The 25,992-nt window shown below is 39.1% G+C and overlaps 1 protein-coding gene across 1 annotated transcript in view; it reads left to right on the top strand.

Annotated features, from left to right (window-relative positions):
* Positions 1-5,346: 5,346 nt before the first annotated feature.
* GPR63 (G protein-coupled receptor 63) overlaps positions 5,347-25,992 on the top strand; it is a 52,895-nt gene continuing 32,249 nt past the window's right edge. Inside the window, exon 1 of the mRNA XM_079939779.1 lies at positions 5,347-5,469. The gene's annotated coding sequence lies outside the window, so the exon portion shown is untranslated. The remainder of the gene's footprint in view (positions 5,470-25,992) is intronic.

Below are 25,992 nucleotides of genomic sequence, written 5' to 3'. Positions count from 1 at the left end.
TTGAGCCTAAATCCTTGTTTCTAAAGATACTCAAGAGGCACCAAGGCCCACACTGACATATATTTATCCCTGCCCTATTGGCAAAACCAAGAGAAGGATTTTAATAAAAGGTCAACTCAACATCAAATACATCAAAGACAAGGTTTTTTTTTTTTTTAAATAACTTTATTAGGGGACTTTACAAATATACACAATAATGGGAAGTATAAGATAATAAACCTTCATGTATCTGTCCCCCAGCTTCAAAAATTATCAATCATTTTTCATCTATTCCTCCTTCCATTTTTTTTTTGCAGGATTACAAAATACTTCAGTGTGTACCTCTGATGACATTTCTGTTTTACACATAATTGTTATGCCATTATCACATCTAACAATATTAAGAATAATTCATTTATAGTACCTAATACTGGACTTAGTCTATAATCTGATTTTCCTGACTGTCCCAGGGGTTCTTTTCATAGGTGCTTTGGTCAAAAGAGAACACAAAGCCCACACATTGCATTTCATGATTATGATTCTTAAATCTCCTTCACTCTTTTATAATTGGTCCCCTGCTTTTCCATGCGATTGATTTGATAGAGAAGCAAGGTCATTTTTCTTATTGACTGTTCCACATTCTAGATTTGACTGATTGCTTCCTTGAGGTGGTTTTTAAACTTGATCCTTTGTCCCTTGTATTTCTTATTAGGTCTAGAGGCTTGATTAGATTCAGGCAAGAAGACCTTATATTGGTTCTGGGTACTGATTTTGTCATATCATGACACACATAATGTCTGGGTGTTGGATTTTGGGGTTTAGGTTTTTTCTTTTTCTTTCTTACTTAGTTGTTCTCTCTCATTGGCAAGGTTCAAAATTATGCTACATTTATTTCCTTTGTCCAACCAGAAAAAAAAGTCAAGATCTACATAGACAAAATGACTAGGCAGAATACCAGTGGTTCTGAATCTCTTGGACAATCTGTATTTGAAGAAAGCTTCTCCTGCTTCGTACACAAAGGAATTGACTGTACAAAGGAAAATGTATGAGATATGAACACTTAGGGATTACTGAATGTAGAATTACAAAAAGCACATCACTAATTACTATATTTAGAAGCTAAACTATTAAAAATCAGGTTGAAAATAGCTGAAATGTCATGAGTCATTTGCTAATTATTTAGCTTATGGATTTCCAATGCCATTTGCTTCTAGCCCTTTTCTTCTTCCTTAGGGAATTTTTGGTGGCATTGCTTTTTAACACCTCCAGAAACTATTGTATGCTGATAACTGACCATAAATTGTACATGTGGAGAGACACGTAAGAGATTATGACTCAGGATCCATGCTGTGTTATTGACTGAGATAAACCATGAGTGGATTGCACCACAGTTGAGGACTTTCAGAGCAGAAAGTAGTTAGAATTCTGCTGACTAAGTAGTATGCTATCTATTGATTGGTAAAGAATTAGAAACGTAAAGCAAGAAGGTGAATATGCCCCTTGAAGAGAGACAGCATATCACCATGCTTCTCAGGTGCTAGACGTGTTCAGTTATGGGTCCAGCCCATGGGTTTGCAGCCATGACTGTACCAGGGCAGCTTTTAAACTTACTGATGCCTGGACTCTACCCCAGCACTGAGTCTGGGTCTCTGAGGGTGGGTTCCAGGCATTGGTATTTTGAAAAATCTCTTTAGGTGATTCTAATATGCAGCCAGGGCTGAAAATCTTCAATCTAGCCAGCAAACAAGAGGTACCATTTATAGGTCTTTCTCTGTGCAAAAGACTGCGCTGGAAATCTCTTGCACATAAGGAAAATGACGCTTGGAGAGACGTTATTCACTCACTGTTTTGCTACAAAGAGTTTCACACTCATTCTATCTGGATTCAGAACTATGTGTTTTGAAATATTTTTGAAAGTGACCAGAAGTATGAAATGAAATTTACATCATAACTTAGAACACAGAAGATAATGAAACACAAGTTCAACAAATAATCTTATTGTGATGCACTTTAATATTTTTATTTTAATTAAAAAAATACGAGTCAAAACCTACTAAAATGATTTCATGACCTGCTGTTTGAAACACTCATAAACCATGACAGTGCAGATTTCCTTTCGGTTCCAAACACGTGGCAAGATCTTTTCCCCCTCAATCCTGCTCATATTTTCTCTTCTTACCTGGAAAACCATTATGTTTTTTCTCTGCATTTTTAAAAGGCCATCAGGTTGGTTCCTGGCTGAAAAGCATTTCCCAGACTACTTCAGCTCATTGTGTCTCTTATTTCAGTGCCTATAGCTAACACGCAGAGCTCATCACACTTTTTTTTTTTACACTAAATCATGTGATATACTGTGATGCTCTGTAATTGTCCTATATCTTAGATGGTTATGTCTCCTTGACTAAATTTAACCGCTCTGAGGGCAGTGATCATGTTGCATGCTTTTGCTTCTATACTTTTCGAGATGCCTAGCACAGAGCAGGGCAGATCACAAAAGCTAAAAGCTGTCCTGTGACCCTAGGCAAGTCAATCTCTTACATTTTATTTCTTCCTCCTTAAAGTGAAGGGGGCCATTTTAGGTTAATCCTAAAGTTTCCTCCAGGTTTTTAAGTCTATTTGTGTATAATATCTATGAACTTCTTCTATAAATACAGAAGTGAAGAATACATTAAACATTTTTATGAGCAACCAAAGGAAAGTTCTCACGTGGGAAGAAAAAAGGCTGAAATTATTCGGCAGTTTTGGTAGGCAAAATATAAACTCCTCTGTGCTATCTCTGAAAAGATAAAGAAGAACTTACTGGAGTTTGGAAATGGAATTGGGCCCTGGGTCATTTGGATTCTGATATGTGATTATTCATAGGCTGCATTTCTTTTTCAAGTTGAATGAATATATGGGTAGCAAGAAATATCCACGGACTTTTTATATTATTATGAATTGATCACATAATAACACAAGGCTTAACAATGAATGTGGGGTTGGGCGGGGGCGTGTGGAGGCAGAGGTAGCATGATTTAGGGAAAAAATGATTGAATACAATTACAGTTTAGGTATTGTTTGTTTGCAAGTGGTTTGTTAACATCACTGAGGCCCTTCGGAGTGGCTTCTGAGGTGAAAGGATGTGGCTGGCTGGGTCAGTTACTTGCATTCTTCTGAACCAGAGGCTATAGGCAGAGTAGCCAGAGAGGTAGGTGCTGCGTGTATGTGTGTGTGTTAGGGAATGGGAGGTATGGGGAATAGACCGTCTATGGACTTTACCTGCTCATTATTATACCAATTATACCAATCCATGGTTATAATGATTAGTTCAGAGACGGGCATAGGATCTAAGCAAGTCCAATGAGACTCATTCCTTGGCCTGCTTTCTTGTTAATGGGACCATTTGCTAAGGAGGTGGGACGAGGGGGAAAACCTGGGGCTATAGGTCTAGGCCCTGATTAGAGAAAATAAAGCCAGTGTAATGAAAACACAACCACGATTTGAAGAGAAACAGAGTCCTAACACTCTTTGAACACCTGGAGAAAAGCAAGGATTTTTTTTTTTTACGTTTTTTTTTAAAAGCAACATTTTATTTATTTATTTTAATATCTTTATTGGAATATAATTGCTTTACAATATTGTGTTAGTTTCTGTTGTACAACAAAGTGAATCAGCTATAAGTATACATATATCCTCATATCCCCTCCCTCTTGAGCCTCCCTTCCATCCTCCCTATCCCCCCCCTTTAGAAAATCAAGGATTTTAAAAAGCATTGTTTTTTTCTGCCAGTTCTACTCTTGGGATTTATAAGCATATGAGTCAATACATTTCAACCTCCTTTGCTGTAGGCTTTCAAAAGTCAGTTTGAGTTGGGTACCTATTACATCCAACTATCCTGACTATACAGGAGTTTATCATGAAACCAGTATAGCTTCACTGTTGCTCACTGCTAACCTCCTCTCTCATCTTGTCCTTTGGTTAAACAGGGCCATGTCTCCTGCTTTTATAGAGTCCAACATTCGTTTCCTCTCCACCTGGTAAGAAAGGTTTCTCCAACCTTCTGCGCATGGTCTTCCAGGTGTCTTCCTCCACAAGTTAACATGTGCTTGTTTCACAACAGCAAGTGGCAGGAGAGGAAAAAAATGAGGTCCAGTCTTAGGCAAGTGATGCGACTGCCTTTGTGTCTATTACAAAATACCTCTCCCTCAGAGTCCCCACCCGCCCAGCACCCCCATTCTTTGTAGCCCAGGCTGGATTTTAATCTTCAATTGCCTGTCCACCTCCACCTCAGCCAGAGGACGCTGGGCAGGGTACAAATGACACAAAGACTGTGCTGAGGTCCTACAGTACTAAGAAGAAGCAAGAGCTGGAGTCAAGAGGTAGAAAAACAAGCCCACACCCACACCCACTGTTACTGTGGTCACTTCCTAGGGTGTTGATAGCTGCTGATGCTGCGTCTCTGGGCATCGCCACACTGGGCATATCCCGCTGTGCAGTGATCACAAATGTTGATGATAGCTGGAAAAACAGTATCACTTGTCACTTGAAAGCAGTATTTCCCAGTATCATTTAGATCTTAAGTTTGATATCTTTTCTTAAGGGGCTTCCTGAATTCAGTTTGGTGATCTTTACAGCCAGTCTTTGCTGATGCAATAGTTCAAGACATCCAGTTGGAGGCCACCTGGCCATTGGCCATTGGAAGAGAACAGAGCACATGGTAAATCAGGGCATTTGGTAAGTCTCCCCTGACACACCAGTGACACCCTCAGGGGTCAGTCTAGGGACCCCAGCTGGTCTTTAGTTTTTTCGGTCTCCTGCACTCCTCGTGGTGGTGGGGGACTCTCAACACTGTTGGAGACAGGAAGAAAAAGCAGGAAACATGGGAGGAAACGCAATTCCACTGGGCAGTCTCCAGCAGCGCGCACGGGCTTCGGGGGCGTAGGTGTGGGCGGTGCCTCTGTGGAGGCGGGAAGACAAGCCCCTAAGGGGGATGGGGCGATTAGGAGAAGGGGCGAAGTTCCAACACCGTCGTGGGCGCAAACCAACGGCGAGGGCGGCCCGCCGGTGCCGGGTCCCAGCACTTGCCCTGTTTTGGCCCAGGCGGAGGGCTGGGGCAGACCGGGTTCTGGCCCCTGGAATCTCTCCGTGTCTGCAGGCTCCCTCACTATTTTCTTGCTTCCTACACCCTCGCCGCCCGTCCTAAAACGCGGCGCCTTTAAGAGGGAGCTCGGTTACCCTGGGGGCGGGAACCCCTCGGCAGATTGCGAGGCGGCGGCGCTCGGCCGCGATGCTTCTCACTTTCTGCTCCAGCTGCCGTCGCCGCCGCCGCCGCCTGGATCGCCACCGCCATCCCCGCCTCCTCTTCCTCCTCCTCCTCCTCCTCTGCCTCGAAGCGTCGTTTTCTGCAGCAGAGGAGAGAAGTGCTATGTCAGGAAAGTTCCGGGAGGGACTGGCTGGGGCCATGCTCCCCGGGCTCTCCCGCAGGCGCCCGCGCGCAGCCCTTTGTATGAGGTGAGACTTGGGGTCCCTGGCCCCAGGGACAGGTAGCCGCCCGCGGGGAGCGCTTTGATTCGTCGCGGTGGGAAGGGTGTGCGGTTGGGCGGAGTGTGCGGCGGGGGACGAGGCTGGTGAGACCGAAGTTGTGCCGGAGAAGCTCCGGGTTTTCGGGAAGGTTTTTGCAGCTGGACTAGAGGGATTTCGGCAGCCAGCGCCACACGGTGGGGCCCGGCCGGGACTCGGTGTCCCCGGGTCCCGCCTCGCCTCGCCTCCCGACGCCCCCTGCCCCGTCCCCTGCCCGCCCGAGCGGTGAGGCCTTCGAAGAAACCGCTCCGCTGCTGGCCGGACCCCGGTGCCGGGTTTCTCTCTGCCGGGCTCTCCCGTCGAGATGCTAAGCGCTGGGAGTGAGAGGCAGGGGATGGAATCCTCCTGAACTTTTACACTGTGGGCTCCTCACTCTTCAGGGGTGAAATTCACCTCGTTTGCCCAAGTCCGAGGGCTCCTTCGAGCTCCACCAGTTCTGAGAGGTTGCCTTTTACTTGCGGGTGAGCTTTCCGAGCTGTGGCTCTTTCAGCCTTGGTCGGTTTTCAGCGTTGCACTGATTTTCGTCCGCCCTCCTCCTCCCCTTTTGGGAAACATTTTTTTTTTTTTAAGAAAAAAAATATCTTGGAGGATTCGGGTGCTAAAACAAACCAACCAACCACCACTACAACAAAACCCAACAATGCTTTTTTGTGAAATTTACCCCCCGGGGCTGACCTAAGTATTCCAAGCGATCGTTTAGTCCCCATGAAATATTTAGTGTTGGTCTTAACACTTAATGAAAGGCAAAGATCACTGCAGTAGGATGTAGGGTTTTTTTTTTTTCTTCTTTCAGTGAGGTGAGATGAGGTTTCAGTCATGTTTTTTAAAAATTTCAATCATGTTTTTTAAAGATTTTTCTCTTTGTTTATTGGTTTTCATTATAGCTTAGATTAAGAAGGCTCCCATTAATTTTAGGAGTAATATTTCTAGAATCATAAATAAAACCTGATGTTTCTTGCGTAATCCGACATTGCTTCAGACAGTTTTACTCCTGGATGAGGTGTGTAGTAGGTGTAATTATTTGATGAAACCTAATATATAAGTACATTTGTTGCCCAAGTGGCTAAGTTTTCTTTTTTCGTATATCCTGTGGGTGAAGGAAGCCCATTTTCTCACACCCCCAGGTCTCTACCACAAATGTCTGTTCTTGTTTCTGCCTTCGTCACTCACATCGTATACATCTGATGACAGGGACAAATCAGAGGTGCTGATGGCAAGTCCCTATATTTTGTGAAGTGTTGCATAGCCAGAATTGTAGTGATGTAATTGATTATACCGTCCAGATTATTTTGAAAAATAAAAATAGAATGTGGGAGCTTGTTTAAAGAAAAGAGTGTCATGAAGTATTTAAATTCTCAAGTATATGCTTTACATATAATTTGTGTGTAGAAAGATATATTACCAAAATAGACGGGGAATACTGTAAGAGACAACTTATGTGCAGTGGGGAAGTTTTGAAAGAAAATCATTCCAGAATAAACATTAATATAATAACATTTTGTTTGGGATATAGGTTTTCATCTCTGAGCATGGTTTTGTCACTCTGTTGTCAAATATACCAGAATTGAAACTTTAAAAAAAGCACTCTCCATCTCAAGCATTTTCTGAAAATTTGTAGCAAACTGAGCATTTTTGGAAAAAAATTTGCTTAGAAAAAGTCGCATACTTAAAGCCCTAACTGCAGTTACTATTTTATCTTAAGTTTGCTGGACTCTAGGCCAGAAAGTACCGCATTCAGTAGGAATTTGGGGTTCTAAGGTGGATGTGACTTATTTCCTAGAACTGTGTGGGTTAATATGAGTACCTTGAGATTTGGTATGTGACTTATTTGATTGAGATGATAGTTTTGTGAATAATCCTTTTTGAAACTAAAGATATATATTCATATGTATATCACATATCACATATATATATATCGCAAAATCCATATCTATTTATAGATATGGGTATACATATATTTATGTATCTCTATATATCTATAGAAGGGAAAACTGTTCAGGGACTCAATAATACTCCTTCACTAAGAAGAGCATGTCTGAAAGATCAAAAGCTAAAAACATTTCTTGCTACGACTTGTCATTTCTTCAGCAATTTCATCACTATCAGTTAAGTTAAAAAAAAATACTGTATTTTCCAGCATGTTCTTGTTCTCACACAAGGCTTGGACCAGGGAGCCGTATGCCAATGATCCTAACCGCATATTTTTTAAATGAACTGAAGTATCACACCAATGGATGATTGAATCAGGCATTTAAGCTTCTGCAATTTAACTCCAGTAGAAGAATCCCTGGTAAAATTTAGCTTGTTAGTATAGTGTTTTCTTCTTTTAACACTTCAATAATTACTTCAGGGCATTCCCCATAGGTCTGGGTCTTAGAGAGTAGACATCAAAGGCATGGGAGGCAAACCTTGGGTAAGTTTTGGTACTCCAATTTGTGAAATGATGTCTTGAGTATTTGATTTGAGAGAGCTACTCATTTATACTTGGGAAAATAATACCTATGATACAGTGCTCCAGTCTATAGGCAAAGCTTTGGAATATTTATCATGTTCCACAGCTGAAGCTGCTTCATTTTAGCATATGTATGAAAGTTAGAAATGAAATGATTTTTTAGACTTTTTTTTCATTTGCTAGACATTTACCAGGAATGTGTTTATATTTGCTACAAATGCCCTTTACTTTATTGCATATGGCAATTTTTTCCTTTTCCTTTTCCTTTTTTTTGCTACTATGGTGTGTATATTTAGGGTGAGTTCTTAGTGTTTACTTGAAACAGACAGTACCATGTTTCACAGAGTTTATGTTGTGTGTCTTCAGCTTAAAAAAATAACATTTGAAATGTTTGACTATGAACATGAGATCACAGACTTTCAGAACTGATGGGATCTTGGTCAATTATAGTTTCAGTTTCCTGGGAATTTTCTGTTTAAGGTCAGATGTGGCCCTGATTTGAACTGGATGATGCACAAATAAGTACTTTTGCAACCACAAAACATGGAGAACATTCCAAATAATTTGCAGTGTGGGCATGCTTTAGTGTTTAGTTGGCTTGAGGCAGTGTGCCATGCTTGTAAAAAATGGTTTTTGAAGCTGACAGCAAGCTGTTTCACTCTGAGTTTGACACATAGGATGAAGTGCCTTTTAGCCTCTGTGCCAGTAAATATGGACAGGATTGGAAAAAGTAATTTGTTCACATTTCTGTATGTCAGAAGATTCAGAAAACTCAAGCATGAAACTAGCTTAATATACTGGAAAACTCATTCATATTCATTAAAAATGTAATGAAGAGTTGAGAATGTTGGATTTTAACACAGCTTTCAGGTCATGGGCAAAAGAGTGTATATTTGCAGTTAGTAGGGTAATCTAGTGGTCATCTCTTGAAATTAATAATAACACTATTATTAATAGTATTTCCTTTGAGTGATAATCCTCCCAGGCCCAACTTTGATTAAAAAAACATCCCCAGCCAGACACTGTACCAATCACCTAGCAAATATGTTAATTGATTCTTAAATAATTTTAAGTTGAAACCCTTATGCGTCATTGTAGTCATAAGCTTTATGTACCTTTGGGGGTTTTGACCAAAGTTTCTTGGTTAACTTCTTTTCTATCAATTGATGAAGCCCAATCTATATCACTAAAGCGTTTAAAAATATTTTAGGCACATTTTTTTATGTGAAAATTTCTAAGGATTTGCCTTGGGAAAGGAGTACAGAAGGGACATGATTCTTTATTGCAGCTCTTACCTTCCAAAGGAAGGTGCCTTCATCTCTTCCTGTCTTTTTTTTAAACAAAAACAAATGCATAGGTAATTTTAGAGAAAGAACATTTGCAGGCATTTGAAGGTGCTTGAAGTTTCAATCAAAATAAGGGTTTCAGCTCAAAGTTACCTAAGAATCAGTGAACGTTTGTGCCAGGTGTTGGTTACAGTTTTTGGTTGAGGGTGTCTGCTGCTGATCCAAGTTGATCCTGGGAAGATACAGATTCAAAGGGAGTTGGAATGGAAAGGGGCTAATTCCAGGCATAGTATCTATTGCCTTCCAGAGGGAAAAATGTTTGCCTAAGTGTGTACTTATATAAAATACACTTTTTATCATTGTAGCTTATTTTTTCCGTTTCCTCCATGCTATATATGAAGTGTATAGTGTCTTCCTGCTCCATTTTTTTTTTTTTTTTTTGCTGTACGCGGGCCTCTCACTGTTGTGGCCTCTCCCGTTGCGGAGCACAGGCTCCGCGGCCATGGCTCACGGGCCCAGCCGCTCCGCGGCATGTGGGATCTTCCCGGACCGGGGCACGAACCCGTGTCCCCTGCATCGGCAGGTGGACTCTCAATGACTGCGCCACCAGGGAAGCCCCCTGCTCCATTTTTGATTAACCTTGCACTTCTAAAGTTTCACACTGTTCAGCACTAGCAGAAAGTCTGTTCTTTAAGCCTTTGAGCTTGTTCCCAGCAGTACTTTTCAAATGTGTTCCTCTTATTTTGAATTATTGAGTTCTTTAATGATACGTTATGAGTTTTGAATTTAAGATTCCTCCATCTTCCTTATTAGGCCTTGGTTGAATTTGTTCCTACTTAAAGGTGCAGTGATGTTGGTCACTTCTCATTTTTGTGCCTATATTTCATGTACAGTTGCTATTGTGAGGTTTCAAATCTTTATTCTTTATTCATACGCATGGAAAATTTAGAAAATCCAGACAAGCTAAAAAACAAAAAAAACAAAAAAAAAAAAAAAAAGGAAAAGGAGGGCTTCCCTGGTGACGCAGTGGTTGAGAGGCCACCTGCCGATGCAGGGGACAAGGGTTCATGCCCCGGTCCAGGAGGATCCCACATGCCACGGAGCGGCTGGGCCCGTGAGCCATGGCCGCTGAGCCTGCATGTCCGGAGCCTGTGCTCTGCAACGGGAGAGGCCACAACAGTGAGAGGCCCGTGTACCGCAAAAAAAAAAAAAAAAAAAAGAAAAGGATAGTTATGCCTATTAACATTTTGATATATATTTTTATATACATATAGAAAAATACTATAATATTTCATTTTCTAAAAATGATACTTTACTTACTATATGTTTTTCTTTTAAATTTTCATACAAAGGTGAACCACATTCCATATCATAGAGTGATCTTCTGTAACATATTTTGAATACTAAATAGTATTTTGTTCTGTGGATGTATCATATTTCATTGGGGAGATGCCATAATATCAGACAGATTTTCTTTTTTTTAAATTGCTACTATATAGCAGTAAATATCTTAAAGCTCAGCTTTTGTACATATCTGTGGTTATTTCCTTTGAGTAAAACCCTGGAAGTAGAAATTTGGGGTAGGGATAAAAGGCAATGATGTTTTTTATTGACCTCAAGGCATTTTATTAGTCCCAATATAAATCTGTAGATTTAATCATAGCTTTCCTTGGTTACCATCTGCAGGTTTTTTTGGTCAGTGTAATATGAAAGACTCAAGTCAGATAGCGTTTGAGCCCTGACCTGAGTGACTAGGGCTTTATCCAAATGAAATAACCCTAGATATTTACAAAGACTTATCTATAAGGTCCGGCCTCAACACCAGAACATCCATTAGTGCCCAGTTATAGCTGTAAATGCTGTTACCACCTAAACAGGAATAGCAGTTGATAGTGTGCTCTGAGAGTTCTCTCTTTTTCACTTTCGGTCTCCTTACTGTATTACCATCTGAGCTCCTGGCCACATTTACTGATACATACATAATTGCTGTATGGTAGAGTAAATAAATACTGTTTCCTTATGTATAGTCATCTCTAAGATTTAAAGATTCTATTTTCTGCCCTTTGCTGCCAACATCTAGACTCTTAATGTCCTCTGTGTGTTTATCTCTGTATCTCTATATCTTTTTTTTATATATTTATCTCTATCTTTCTCACTCTCTGTCGATAATACAAAACTTCATCATAGCCAGAAATTACGTTTTAAAATCAGATAAGTATCCCTCTGGCTACCACACAAACATAGTCACTCCCGGGAACAAATCTAGGGGTATAAAATGGGCAAACACCAGGAAAAGGACATGTGTGAAAACTTATGGATTGATAGTTTAATGTAGAGACAAATTTTCTCCTTCATTTTTATGACTGACATTGTCTTTAGCTGTCAGACATGACCCTAATGACTGGAGAATGGCATTTGTATTTTCATGTACATTTTTCATCTTTAGAATTTGATGCTGGCTGTAAAAAGGAAACAGAGGGCTTCCCTGGTGGCACAGTGGTTGAGAATCCGCCTGCCGATGCAGGGGACATGGGTTCGTGCCCCGGTCCAGGAGGATCCCACATGCCGCGGAGCAGCTGGGCCCGTGAGCCATGGCCACTGAGCCTGCGCGTACGGAGCCTGTGCTCCGCAACGGGAGAGGCCACAACAGTGAGAGGCCTGTGTACCGCAAAAAAAAAAGAAACATAAAGTAAGCGTGCACACACACACAAACACAAACATATTTTCTGGGCCAGCTATTCTTTTTTCAGACAGTGTCTTCTCCACTGTGTGGAGACCATGTCCTTTCCTCCTTTCTCTAAGTCAGGCTGAGCTTCTCTGTGCCCTAGTACGTGGTGTTTTCCTGTTCTAGCACTTCAGAATGAATTTTTTGTTTAGATGAGTATAATGTCCCTCTTTAATATCTCAAACAACAGGAATCATATCTTTGTATTTTGGCATGGAATTTAACAGGCATATAAGGATTGAACAGGTACATTTTTTCATGAGATTGTCTGGATGTTCATTGTTTACATGGAGAGGTTTAGAAAATGCTTTTTTTTTTTTTTTTTTTTTTTTTTGCGGTACACGGGCCTCTCACTGTTGTGGCCTCTCCCGTTGCGGAGCACAGGCTCCGGACGCGGAGGCTCAGCGGCCATGGCTCACGGGCCCAGCCGCTCCACGGCATGTGGGATCTTCCCGGACCGGGGCACGAACCCGTGTCCCCTGCATCGGCAGGCAGACTCTCAACCACTGCGCCACCAGGGAAGCCCTAGAAAATGCTTTTGAAACTGATTTTACTACATATTTTTAAAAGAATATTTGTTGTGAAGTACCTTGTACATATAAAGGTGCATAAAACGTATTTGTAAGTTAAAAAAATAGAATACCTTTGCACCTACTACCAAGGTTAAAAAGTATGGTATACCTAGAATTCCTCAGTTTACCCATTCCCCACCTAAAGGCAACCCTTGCTTTATCTCTAAAGCAACATATTCTTTAGTTTTGGTTATTTTTGGACTTTACATAAAGGGAATTATCATATATGTATTATATACTTTTATGTTTGCTTCATTTGTTCACTGTTATGTTTTTGAAATTCATCAATTTCATATCTGTAATTTGTTTTTGTTTCTGTTTAGTGTTTTATTGTATGAATTCTATAATTCATTCATTTCACTCTTAAGGGGAATTTGTCACTGTAACTAGGTTTTCAAAAGCATAAAGTATAAGCATAAAGTTTTCCGTGATATCCTTTTATCTGTTTAATCACTGCCACATCTGTGATATGTCCCATTTCTTTTTTACTCCTGATGCTGCTGATTTCTGTCTGTCTGTCTCTGTGTGTTGCTCTTTCACTCTCTGTCTCTCCTTCAATCTTTTTTTAAATTTTTTTAATTTTTTGGCCACGCCACTGGGCACGTGGGATCTTAGTTCCCTGACCGGAGATCAAACCCTTGCCCCCTGAAGTGGAAGCGTGGAGTCTTACCCACTGGACCACTAGGGAAGTCCCTCTCCTTCTTCAATCTTGAGATATATCTTTTCAAAGAAAAGATCTTTTCAAAGAACCAACTTTTGCCTTTGCCGATCATCACTATTACCTGTTTTTTTTTCCCTAAATCCTTCATTTTTTGTTATTTTATTTTCTTTCTCCCATGTTTTTAGGTTTATTCTGTCATTATTCTAATTTCTTAAGTTGGGTGCTTAGCTCATTAATTGAGAACTTGCCTCATCAGAGGACAAGGAGTTGTCCTTGAATCATCACATTAGCTGCTTATCAGAATTTTTATGTAGTGCTTTTGTTATCATACAGTTCTAAATAATTTGCTATGGTTTCTTTGATTCATAGATCCAAGATCCATCTTGAGAATGGTGTTTTCTAATTGCTAAACATAGTTTGTTGTTGCTGTTGCTGATTTCCAACCCACTTGTAATATGGTCACAGTATGTGGTCTCTATCATACCAGTCTTCTGATGCTCTTTGAGGTTATCTTCATGGGCTAGGGCAAATGTTCTCTTTTTAATAAATGTCCCATGTGTAGCTTGAAAATCATGTATGTTCTCCAGTTTCTGGGTGCAGTGTTCAATGTGTATCCAAAAGATGAAAATTTTAATTGTGCTGTTTAAATCTTCTTATTCCTTATTAATGATTTTGTCTGCTTGATTATTCAGTTACTGAGAAATTGTAACAATGGCTTTATCAATCTCATCTCCATAATTCACCTTCTGCTTTGAATATTTTGAGATTTGTTATTAAGTACCTTTACAATTAGATTTTTAAATATTCTTATGGTAAATTAAACCTTTTTTCATATGTAATGACCTAAGTCTCTAATCATGCTGTTTGACTTAACTTTTTCATTGATATTAATAAAACAATTTAGGGTTCCCTCTAGATTTTGATTGGCTTGATATATCTTTCTCTACTCTTTGACTTTCAAGTTGGATTTATGTTCTTATGTTTTTAGATGTGTCTTTTGTAAATAGCATATAGCTGGATCTTTGCTTTTAACTGGAGAGTTTAGTCTTTTTATGTTTAGAATGAAGACTGACATATTTGGGTTTATTATCACATTATGAGGTATTTTCTGTTCTGCTTTATCTCTTTCTACTCTCCTTTGTTGCCTTGTTTTGAATAGGTTGATTCTCTCCCATCCCCTTTTACTATCCTTTTTATTTTGAGGGTTAGGGCACTGGCTATAATAAGCTCCATATCTATTCTTTTAGTGGATACCCAGACAGTTTTACTAGGCATACTCATCTTAATCTAGTTTAATCAGTATCTTTGCCTTCTGCCATAGACTGAATTGTGTTCCTCCAGATTCATATGTTGAAGCCCTATGCCCCAATGTGATTGTATTTGGAGATGAAGCTTATAAGAATGTAATTAAGGTTAAATGAGGTCACATGGGTGAGGCCCTAATCTAATAAGACTGGTGTCCATATAAGAAGAGGAAGAGACACCAGAGATATCTTTCTTCCTTTTACCTATGCACAGAGGAAAGGCCAAGTGAGGACACAGTGAGAAGGTGGCTGCTCTTAATTGCTCATGTTGCCTTTATCATTTTAAGGTTTTGTTATTTTTGACTATGAGCTGCTCACTTTCCCTAGAACTTTATTGGTGGTAATTTTTTCAGGCCTAGGTTGAAGGTGAGTTCCTCCAGAGGGGAAATATATTTTGATTCTACTACTAGCTTGGACACTATTGGCTCAGGTACATTTAAATGAGATTTCTGCTTGAGGGTTTGTTTGTTTGTTTTTTTAATCTCAGGACTAGTTTGTGGATATGAATTCCTTGGAGAGATTATTTTCCCTCATCTGTCTAGCACTAGATTCAAGACTCGCAGTTTTCTTTGCTGTCTCTTTTGGCATGGAGGAGTTTATTTCTTGTTCACTTCTCACATAGTGAATTAGCCCTTTGAAGTCCTGGTTGCTGTTGGGGTCTTCTAAAAAAGCAGACAGTAACGTGTCAAGCTAAGATTGAAAAATGCTTACTTTTCTTTTTCTCTTTTAACTCCAATTTTGCAATTTATCATTTTCCTCTACTGATGCATTTTGAATTTCTGTATAGTATATTGGTATCAGCACTTTCCTAAGGCCAAACTTCATCTTGTTTACAGTCATTTAATATTTCGTTTTATATTTTGTTCTTTAGGAAGTTAGTGTAGGCATCTTATTTTAAATTATTCGGTTACATCGGCAAGCTTGAAAGACACTGCCAGTTACATTTATTTTTCTATTGCTTCAGATTTCGGGTTTTGCCTTTAAATGGTAGTAGGGAAAGTTAAAAAGCCACCTTTGGTCTGCATTGCCCTTATTTATAATCTCCGTAGCAAGTTAAAGATGGCAGACTGCAGGATTCTTCTGGGTAGTTCACTTTTGAAAAGGAGTAATTATTCCATGCTTATTTCAAATGGTTACATCTTGGTAAACATTTAAGAAATGTTTAGTTTTTCTCTTTGTTATACTCAATATTTTTCCTTTAACCCTATGTAGTATAGATATGCGGATGCAGCCTTGGTTGTAATGATCAGTTAAAATGCAAAGAGTTTGAGAACCTCAGCATTTATATTTCTTAGTACTCAGTTACTATGGATTAGCTATAAAAACTTAGATACAGTGGTAAAATGAAGTCAAATACAGAAACAGACTGAAGTAATTAACTTGATTACCTTTGGGTAATTATTTCATTCATCAAGTCATAAAGCTAAGCTTTTAATATTTTCTGTGCTCTTTTTATGAAATAATTTTTCTTTTGCATTCTGAGTTTTAAAATCTTTTTATCCTACTAATTTTCCTTATCTTGCATAAGGAATCACCAGAATAGAAATGATCTCCGAGGCTCGCATAATAGAATTTTATTCTGGTAAGGTCTTTGCTCATATCTAGATTCTAGGTTGGAATAAAGTTTCAGGAAAAGATCCTTCAGGTAATTTTTTTTTAGTGGGTAGCCAGGGAAGACTCCTATGAAAAGCCTCATTACATAACATAGCATCCATTTAGTTTGCGGCCCTTGTAGAAAGGGAATTTTCTATTTGTCTAATATAAACTTGAGACTTGGAGTGATCATTTCACTGAATGCTGTCCCTCCCAGAATCTACGTTAAATGCTTATTCTATTCAATTCCAGCATAATAAATATTCTGCATATAAGAAGAATTTTCACGTTTGTTTCATCAGCCATTAGACAAACTCTATATTTGGGCCATTCCAGTGCAATGGTTCTTGCCATTATAGAATCTATATTGAGTCCACCCACATGTATACACACTCATGCACCTCTTTCTGGTATCACTTTCATAGGCCACATCTGCTAGGAGAAATCAAATGAGAACCAACATGAATGAAGTATAACAAAACTGGAAGAACTCCCCATAAGTATAAACAGTGATGTGTATACAGTAGTATATAGTGTTCTTTCCGCCTTGAAATTGAAATTCCGACTATTATGTGTACAGTTGACATTGGGTGAGTGAATTCCCTCTAGTTCCTGGGTCTTACCACCCATATGTCAGTTGAATCAGCACTTGGTGAACTTGCAAAGCTTTACTGACACTTTGATTTTTGAGCAGAGGACCAGAGACTAGCAGCAGGCATCTTACTGAATGGCAGCATCATTGGGGCACTACCAGTGGGGAGCCCAGCAACAAACAAACATCACAGCCTCACCCCAAGTTCCTTCTCTTTTGTGGTTTTGTGGTGCATGATGAAGAATTGTTCTTTGGTGTTCAGAATACAGCCATTTTATCAACTTTATTTATTTATTTTTCATTTCTAAAGGTTCAAAATGAATATTCCAGATTTTCTTTAAATATTTTCTTTGCTAAGGCATGATTTTTTGGTGGGGAGGGAGCATGGTAGGTGTTGGGAGGTGATATGCAGTACTTTGAATTTAGAATGGCATTATGTAACCCTTTTTACTTAGAGCAGTCCTTCCCCGTTGTTGGCTACACAGCAAACTTAACTGAATATTAAAATTTGGAAATAATAGAAATGGAAATAAGGTTGTGTTAAAGGAAATAATTATTTTTATTCATGAACTTTGTTTTATGGCAGGATTTAGTAGAGAGTCCTTCAGCAAGTGAGGTTTCAAGAAACACTTTTTTGAATTTAAAATTATTTGTCAACAATTTGGTTTTAGAAGACTTTTTTAGGACCACATGCATTTAGTAAAACTTTATTTATTCTTGCAGTGAAAACTTCCTGCTTTTAGTCTTCATTTATTTATTTTATTTTACCTCTTATTCCCTATGACCTACTTTCTCTCACCCTTCTCCCATCAAAAAATAAATAAAACAGAATACAAAATAAACTATAACTTCAAAATCAAAATATATAGGCCATGCCTCAGAGATATTGCAGGTTTGGTTCTAGACCGCTGCAGTTAAGTGAATATTACGATAAATTGAGTCACGGAATTTTTGGTTTCCCAGTGCATATAAAAGTTTACACTATACTGTAGTCTATTAAGTGTGCAATAACAGTCTGAAAAAACAATGTACATAACTTAATTAAAAAATACTTTTTGCTAAAAAATGCTAAACATCATCTGAGCCTTCAGCAAGTCATAGTAGTAGCAACAAAGATCACTGATCATAGATCACCCTAACAAGTATAACATATATAATAAAATATATACTATAATTATATAAAATACAATAATAAAAAGTTTGAAATATTGTGAAAATTACCAAAATGTGACAGAGACATGAAGTGAGCAAATACTGTTGGAAAAATGGTGCCAATAGACTTGCTAGATGCAGAGTTGCCACAAATCTTCAATTTGTAAAAAGTGCAAAATCTGAGAAGCACAATGAAGCAAAGCACAATGAAACAAGGTATGCCTATGCTAGTCTTTAGCCTAGTACTTTTGCGTTTATCTTAGTGGATAATATACTATCATAGAGCATGACATTTAGAGAATGTTGTAAGAAAATATGGACAAATAAATGAGGAATTATATTTTCTCTGTTTTCTACTCTTGGGGCATCCTGAGTTTTTCTTCACAGCACAGGCCACAAGGTGTAATGCAGTGGTTACTTTGTGTTTCTATGTCTGTTTGACGTGAGTCAGGGTTCTCCAGAGAAATAGAACCGATAGGAGATATATATGATTTATTATAAGGAATTAGCTCATGTGATGATGGAGGCTGATGAGTCCCACAGTTGGCCACCTGCAAGCTGGCAACCCAAGAAAGCTGATGGTGTTGGTGGGAACTGGAGGGCTGTTGGTATAAGTACCAGTTGAAGGTAGATGATTGAAGTCCCAGCTCAAACAGGCAGACTTCGAATTCCCCCTTCTTGACTTTTTTGATTTATTCAGGCTTTCAATGGATTGGGTGATATCCACTTACTTTGGGGATGGCAGTCTGCTTTCCTCAGTCTACTAATTCAAATGCTAATCTCATCCAGAAACAAAACCACAGACACAACCAGAAATAATGTTTAATCCAGGCACCCTGTGTCCCAGTGAAGTTGACATGTAAAATTAACCATCACAGTGAGTATCCCCACTAGACTTGAGAGTTACCTGAGATCAGGAGATATACCTGTCTTTTCATTGTATGCCATGCTTAGTCAGAAGCTGGCGTAGAGCAGGTGCTTAATAACTATTTGTTAAAGGAAGAGAATGAGTTTAAATAAGTGTATAAGTTAAGTTGAAAAGTATATATCAAAGATTTAGAACATGAATGGCATGGTGAAAGACTGAGTATCAGGTGAATATCAAGATATGCAAGTGAGGTAATTTTAGTTGGCATATGATGATTCTGTTGACATTTCCTTTGTCTTTATTTGGTGGCCACTTTGAATATTAAAACTAAAGTATTATTTCTTAGATTTGTTTGTTTGTTTGTTTTGTGGTACATGGGCCTCTCACTGTGTGGCCTCTCTCATTGCGGAGCACAGGCTCCGGACGCGCAGGCTCAGCGGCCATGATTCATGGGCCCAGCCGCTCTGCAGCATGTGGGATCTTCCCGGACCGGGGCACGAACCCATGTCCCCTGCATCGGCAGGCGGACTCTCAACCACTGCGCCACCAGGGAAGCCCTACTTCTTAGATTTTTGAACTCCAAGAATTTTAAGTGTGACCTTTAGATTTTTCAGAATCTTCCCAAGTTAAACATATTACTTTGATCATGGCAGTGAATCAAGGTCAAAACAGAATTGCCATTATTTCTGAGATGATTCAACGCTGCTCTTCAGCAATCCTGTTTTGAAATTGCACACCAAGAGCAGAATGATATTTCATTCTAGGCTGTTTCCCTTGCACTATTTTTTAGCTTCCCACTTATGAAAATGTTTAGTAATTACATATTTTCCCTTATATTGATTATTGGAATTTGCTATGGTAATGAATTTATATTTACAGAGCCAAGGGACCAAGGATTTCAGCATCTTTTTAAAGATACATATAAAACTAAGGTATATATATACATACATAAATATATATATTTTTGACTATTGTATATTCAAATATACACTCAAGAGGTTATTTGAAGTATCTGGTGATGTCATTAAGGTCTTCCAATTCCACATTCTGTAACATTTCTATTCTACCATCAGAGAAGATGTATCTGGTTGATGCGGGTGGGGTGGGATAGTAAGGTGGTAGGGGTAGGGAATCTTATACACTGTCTTATACCAAGAGATGATGCTTGAATCGTCTCAGACAGTATCATTGCCCAGATATGTAGCAAGAGAGAGGAGACCATGGTGTAGCATATATGTCCCCCATTTGTTTTGGATAGGATGTCCATGAATCTCCAACAACTAGCACACTACCTGGCACATGGGCGATGCCCTGAACATTTTTGTTTAATTGACTTGGTTGCAACTCTCAGGGGCAGTCACAGTCAGCAACAACAAGTGTTGTTCTGAAAAACAAGGAAGCTGTACTACAGTTTTGCACCTGGAAGTAGAGGAATAAACTGGGCATGGTTGTAGTGGACTGTTTCTAGGTGTAGGAAGGAATATACAGACTTCCACCAGGTTTGAAGCAATGACACAACAAAAGAAGCTGCATCTCTTTTGTTTTGAAAAGAGACTATTGAGGTTCACTTTTCTGAAATAAATGGGGTGGAAGCTGGAGTGGAGAAGGTCAGAGGAAGAGAAACAATAGTACGTCAAAATCACAGTGCAGAATCTTGAGGTGAAAAACAGGTTTAAATTCAGTTGGGTGAGATGTGGAAAATAGTCATTTCCAAGGGTGACGGGTAGAACGCTGGTTTTCTTTTTTGAGTAGAACTGCTAGCTCGTAAGTACTGGGCACTGACTGTGTGCCAGTACCTTACATGTGCTGTCTCATTTAACACGGCCCCACCGCAGCTTCAGGAATCAAGGTGTACCGTGGTCATCTCCATTTTTCTGAGGAAGAACCTGAGGACATGAGAGATTAAGTAGCCTGCACAATGACACTTAGTAAGTAAATGGTAACCAGGTACTCTGACCCCTGCTGAGGTGGACACAGTGGGCATCTGGAGGAAGGGCATGGAAGTGCTCAATAAAAAGCTTATTTTCACCCTTATTGAGTTTTGATTCCCTCCAAAGGATATGCCAAAATCATTTGTTGTTAAGAGGCAGTGGCGGGGCTTCCCTGGTGGCACAATAGTTAAGAATCCTCCTGCCCATGCAGGGGACATGGGTTTGAGCCCTGGTCCAGGAAGATCCCACATGCTGTGGAGCAACTAAGCCCAGGCGCCACAACTACTGAGCCTGTGCTCTAGAGCCCACGAGCCACAACTTCTGAGCCTGCGTGCCACAACTACTGAAGCCCATGTGCCTAGAGCCCGTGCTCTACAACAAGAGAAGCCACCACAATGAGAAGCCTGCGCCCACAATGAAGAGTAGTCCCTGCTCCCCACAACTAGAGAAAACCTGTGCAGAGAAACAAAGACACAATGCAGCTGAAAATAAAATAAATAAATTTTAAAAAAACCAAAAAAAGAGGCAGTGGAGGAGAGAGTAGCAGCATTTTTAGAAGAAATATATATGATGGTGTAAACATTTATTTTTTATTTTGTTTTATTTAAAAATTTTTTGGCCACGCCATACAGCATGTGGGATCCTAGTTCCCCGACTAGGGATCGAACCCACACCCCCTGCACTGGAAGCTTGGAGTCTTAACCACTGGACTGCCAGCAAAGTCCTGGAAACATTTAGTTTTGATAAGATAAACTTAAGGCCTTGGAAACTTTCACTTTGTGCTGTGTGACTATTAAAGAAAAATTAAATGTCTTATTTCACATAGATAGGTGTATGGGGTCAGATGGGTTACAGAGTTGCTTAAGGAAACAGTTTTAAAAAGTAGAATGGCAAGCCGAGCTGTACCCAGAAATTCAGCTGCATTAAAAAAATAAAACTTTTGCAGAATAGCATGAAAGCAAACAAAAATTAGCACTTTTTTTTTCTTTTTAAAATTGCATTGATTCCCAAGAGATGTTTGTGGAAACCAGAAAGGTGATCTAGAGAATAATGTGTAAAGGTAGGTACTGTTTTTTAAAATTAGTAGGTAAATAATTGGAAGAAATATGGGGTAATTTACAAGTAGTGACTAGATAAATTACCATATATAAATTTTGTGTTTTGTGAGAAAAAAAAAATTCTTCTCATAAGTTTCTTATGCCCTTTACTGTTGAGAGTACATTTCTTGCATAGTAATAGTAAGACTTGCCTAAAGGATAAGGGACGTTTCTAAAAATTTATTTTATTGAAGTATAGTGGATTTAAAATGTTGTGTTAATTTCTGCTGTACAGCAAAGTGATTCAGCTATGCACATATATACATTCTTTTTCATATTCTTTTCCGTTATGGTTTACACAGGATGTTGTATATAGTTTCCTGTGCTCTACAGTAGGACCTTGTTGTTTATGCATCCTATATATAATAGTTTGCATCTGCTAATCCCAAACTCCCAATCCAACCCTCCCCTACCTCGCTCCCCCTTGGCAACCACAAGTCTGTTCTCTATGTCTGTGTGTCTGTTTCTGTTCCATAGATAAGTTCATTTGAGTCATATTTTAGATTCCACATATAGTGATATCATATGTATTTGTCTTTCTCTGACTTACTTCACTCAGCATGATAATCTCTAGGTCCATGTTGCTGCAAATGGCATTATTTCATTCTTTTTAATGTATTTTGTTGTGTATATGTACTACATCTTCTTTATCCATTCATCTGTTGATGGGCATTTAGGTTGTTTCCATGTCTTGACTACTGTGAATAGTGCTATGAACATAGGGGTGCATGTATCTTTTTGAATTATAGTTTTGTCTGGATATATGCCCAGGAGTGGGATTGCTGGATCATATGGCAACTCTTTTTAGTTTTTGAGGAGCCTCCGTACTGTTGTTTTCTGTAGTGGCTGCACCAATTTACATTCCCACCAACCATGTAGAAGAGTTCCTAAAGGATAAGGGACATTTGAGTAACTCTTCTTGTCACCATTTTCCAAATTTTTTTTTTTTAAGTAGATGTTGGGGGTAGGTGTTTATTAATTAATTAATTAATTTTTGCTGTGTTGGGTCTTCGTTTCTGTGCGAGGGCTTTCTCTAGTTGTGGCAAGCGGGGGCCACTCTTCATCGTGGTGCGCGGACCTCTCACTGTCGTGACCTCTCTTGTTGCGGAGCACAGGCTCCAGACGCGCAGGTTCAGTAGTTGTGGCTCACGGGCCTAGTTGCTCCACAGCATGTGGGATCCTCCCAGACCAGGGCTCGAACCCGTGTCCCCTGCATTAGCAGGCAGGTTCTCAACCACTGTGCCACCAGGGAAGCCCCATTTTCCAAATTTTTAAGTACTGTCTTCTGTTCTACCCATGGGCAATAGGCATGTTGAGAGAATGCTTATTTTGCTTCCTTCCTGTCTCCTCCTAAGGAGTAGAGTTTTTTTTTAAGGAATGTGTCTTATTAAAAAGAAATATTAATGTTTATATTTATAATATATGAAAATATTCTTCAAGAAGAAGTCTTTCTTAAATATAAGAAAACTACTCATTTTACAAGATTTGGAAAATACAGAAAAGTAAGAAAAAATATGTCACTGATAATCCTACTGGTCAGAAACATCTGTTAATATCTTGATGTGTTTCCTTCCAATTCTTTTTAAGAACTTGAAAAAACGTATCAAGAGCATGCTTTATATATGGCTTTGTAGTCTGTTTTCTTCACTCAGCATGCTCACATAATATTTTCTTGTGTCTTTATTTATTTATTTTTTTAAAGGAATCACTATCTTTTGTTTAAATCCATACACCTAAAACAGATATCATATAATATCGCTTATATGTGGAATCTAGAAAAATGGTACAGATTAACTTACTTGCAAAGCAGAAACAGAGACACAGCTGTAGAGAGCAAACGTATGGATACCAACGGGGGAGGGGGGTGAGATGAATTGGGAGATTGGGATTGACATATATACACTATGTATAAAATAGATAACTAATGAGAACCTACTGCATAACACAGGGAACTCTACTCAATGCTCTGTGGTGACGTAAATGGGAAGGAAATCTAAAAAGAGAGGATATATGTATTTGTATAACTGATTCACCTTGCAGTATGGCAGAAACTAACACAACATTGCAAACAAACCACACTCCAACAAAAATGAATTAAAAAAACAAATCAATACACCTATTCTCAGTCTTCCTCTGGGTCGAACTCTCAGCATCTTTTAAAATAAAACTATTTTTCAAAAAAAAAATTAAGAAATCTATTTACAAGAGCATCAAAAAGAGTAAAATACTTAGGAATAAATTTAATAAAAGAAGCATAAACTTGCACAATAAAAATCATAAAATGTTGTTGAAAGTAATTTTAAAAGTCCTAAAAAAAAGTACTAAATAAATGAAATGATATCCCGTGTTCATGAACTGGAAGACTTAGTACTGTTAAGACGACAATATTCCCCAAACCCCATCTGCCTTTTTTTTTTTTTTTTGGCAGAAATTGACAAACTAATCCTAAAGCAATGGTAATTAAAACAGTGTGGTACTGGCATAAGGCTAGACACATAGATCCATGAAACAGAATCGAGAATCCAGAAATAAACTCTGACATTTATGGTTAATTGGTTTTCCAAAAGAGTGCCAAGATAATTCAATGGGGGAAAGAACAATGGTGTAGGGACAACTGGATATTCAACAATGGTGTAGGGACAACTGGATATCCATGTGCAAAAGAGGCTGGATCCCTATATCACACAGTGTAAAAAAATTAACTCAGAATGGATCAAAGAAGGAAAAAAAAGGATCAAAGACCTAAATATACACACTAAAACTATAAAACTCTTAGAAGAAAACATAGGAGTGGATCTTTGTGACTCTGGATTAGGCAATGACTTCTTAGATATACCACCAAAACCCCAAGCAACAAAAGAAAAAATAAACTGGAATTCATCAAAACTTAAAACTTTTGTGCTTCAAAGGATGCCATCAAAAAGGGAACAGACAACCCAAGAAATGGAGGAAATATCTGCAAATCGTATATCTGTTAAGGGTTCAGTATTCAGAACAAATAGAGAACACTTATAACCCAACAATAAAAAGACAAATAGCCCACTTAAAAAATGGGCAAAGTATTTGAATAGACATTTCTCCAAAGAAGATACACAAATGAAAAGATGCTCAACATGATTAGCCATTAAGGAAATGCAAACCAAACCCACATTGATACACCACTTCACATCCATTTGATCTTTTGTTGGGTCTTCATTGCTGCGCGTGGGCTTTCTCTAGTTGCCTCGAGCAGGGGCTACTCTTCACGGTGGTGCGAGGACTTCTCATTGCGGTGGCTTCTCTTGTTGTGGAGCACGGGCTGTTGGTGTGTGGGCTTCAGTAGTTGTGGCACATGGGCTCAGTAGTTGTGGCTTGTGGGCTCTAGAGCACAGGCTCAGTAGTTGTGGCCCACAGGCTTGGTTGTTTCGCGGCATGTGGGATCTTCCCGGACCAGGGCTCGAACCTGTGTCCCCTAGAGAAACAAGAATCTCATAACTGGTTCTCATTACTTGCTTGTAAAGCTCCTTGTGCCATGCCTCTAGATTCTGCCATTCTTGCTCAGAGAAATAGACGGCTACATCCTCAAAAGTCAGAGGTAATGGAGCCGGCTCGGCCATGGGCCCTCGCAGTCCCACCTGGCCCCAGACCGGGTTATGGCCAAGCCAGGCATCCTGGCTGCCCATGGCACCTCCCCTCCTGTGTCTTTATTAACTACTGTTCAAATACAGCTTTAATGGCTGCCTAGCATTGTATTATATAAATCACATAGTTAACTCAATCTGTTTCCTTAATGTGAACCTTTAGATTAGTTCCATTTTCTTACTATGTACATGAATTTTTTTATGAGCTTTATTAAGAGATGTATTTCATATATCATAAAATTCAGCCATTTCAAGTGTATAGTTTACTGGTATAATTTTACCAAGTGGTACAGCTATCACCATATCAGTTTTAGAGCATTTTCTCCCCCGCCCCGTCCAGTAAGATCACTTATGGCCATTTATAGTTAATTCTTCATCTCATCCCTAGTCCCAGGCAACCGTTGATCTACTTTCTGTCTCTTTGATTGCCTTTTCTGAACATTTCATTCAAGTGGAATTACATAATACGTGGTTTCTTATGACTGATTTCTTTTGTTTACCGTAATAGTTTGAGGTTCATCCATGATGTGGCGTGTATCAGTACATTATTACTTTTTACCGCTGAACAGTATTTCATTGTAAGGATATACAGGCACACCTT

This window comes from Stenella coeruleoalba (assembly GCF_951394435.1).
Source record: "Stenella coeruleoalba genome assembly, chromosome: 12".
NCBI classification, from domain to species: domain Eukaryota; kingdom Metazoa; phylum Chordata; class Mammalia; order Artiodactyla; family Delphinidae; genus Stenella; species Stenella coeruleoalba.
Note: the sequence above shows the minus strand (reverse complement) of the source record. Positions and strands in the feature narration are given on the sequence as shown.